Here is a 1,569-nt window from a genome sequence, read left to right on the forward strand (position 1 = left end):
AAGGAATAATCAACTGAAGAAATCATAATCATACTTACTGCATAAGAAACACAATTTTTCATTTGAATCCAACCCTAGACCTCCCCTCCTTCTTCTTCTTCCATGTTTGTACAGTGCTACTGCAACAAAAAATCAAAACTATATTAAAAAAATTAATTGCAAGCTAAATATTGAAGAAAAAAACTCAGTGCCAATTAGTTTTCTTGGCAGCTGAAACTTGCAAGGGCATAATGGTAATTTTCTAACCCAATTAGAAGTGATTGTAAAAAACAAAACTCTCGATGCCAGTTAGTTTGAAACTTACAAGGGCAAAATGGTAATCTTTTTTCCTGCCTACTAAGAAACATATTTACAATTTAAGCCTAGGCTAGCCCTTTTCATATATATGATAAGAAATGACATGTGACCTTTTTTATGCAGCTTTCATGGCCTAGTGTCCATACGGGAGGAGTGTCTAAAAATGATCAGTCAGGTGGACAAAAGGGCCCTGAGGTTGCTTCATCCGGTTGGGGTCCTCTGTAATTATAAAAATAAAAGTAAATACTATTAACTACAGGGAACAACAAGCAACATACTTTATTCTCACTACCAAGTACCAATATTGGCAATGTATTTGTAAGATGACTCACTTTAGATATAAACTATTCAACGATTTATTTTCAAGAAGTGCTTTAGCAAGACCTGAGAATCCCTGCAAACAATGCCAATTAAAAAGTAAGAAATATGTTATTAGTTTTTTATAAAATAAGATGAAAAAGAAAAAAAAAATTACAGAATAATCAATCAAATTGTTGTTGAGGTCAATTGTCCTCAAGGTTGAGTTCTTCTTTAGCAACTCAGCAATGGCCTTTGCTCCCTGCAACATGGAAATACATTAGAGTCTTTCACACAACAATTAACATGTTGATTTTTTTAAAAAAAATAATAACAATAAATAAATAAAAAGCTAACCTCATCACCTATATTAGTACTATTTAGCTGGAGCTTCTGAATACCACTATTATCCACCAGTATATCACATAAAACCTGCATATAAAAGCACATATATTATTCGGTAATTATAAACATCCAAAACCTAAAATATTAAACAACTAATGGTACAAATTAAAATCCAAGAATTAGTTCACCTTAGCTCCTTCATCCCCAATACTGTTTCCTGATAAGTTAAGAACCTTTAGAGTAATGTTTGATTGTAAAATACCATCAAAAGCTTTAATTCCTTCAGCAGTTATTCCATTAGCAGCAAAATTTACTTCTTCAGCAACCTAGAAAAGGAAAAAGCAATGGTACATTAAGAATACAGAGCCAAATCGATAAAAAGTCATGACTTAATCAGGAAAGCCTCATTTACTTGATTTTCTATTCAGGTAATTCAATCTGGATTAAGTCAAAAAGAAACAACCATATATAGCTTATCTAACTTAGTCTTGTCCCCTTAGTCCATTGAGTGAAAAGGTACATCACCTAGTCAAATGTCAATGACAATAATATTGTATAGGGTACATATGTAAATTTAACTTTGAAATTTGCCTATAAAACCAAATATTGCAACTAATATGGGGCTTACAT

General features: G+C 31.9%; 1 long non-coding RNA gene across 1 annotated transcript; it reads right to left on the minus strand.

Annotated features, from left to right (window-relative positions):
• Nucleotides 1-793: 793 nt before the first annotated feature.
• Nucleotides 794-1,238, minus strand: LOC145014516 (uncharacterized). The gene is made up of 3 exons (XR_013665550.1): nucleotides 1,128-1,238; nucleotides 952-1,026; nucleotides 794-856 (listed from the first exon to the last, which is right to left on the minus strand). It is a non-coding gene; the product is annotated as an uncharacterized LOC145014516 (long non-coding RNA).
• Between the last annotated feature and the right edge of the window lie 331 nt (nucleotides 1,239-1,569).

This window comes from Lactuca saligna, chromosome 9, assembly GCF_052625555.1.
Source record: "Lactuca saligna cultivar CGN05327 chromosome 9, ASM5262555v1, whole genome shotgun sequence".
NCBI lineage: Eukaryota > Viridiplantae > Streptophyta > Magnoliopsida > Asterales > Asteraceae > Lactuca > Lactuca saligna.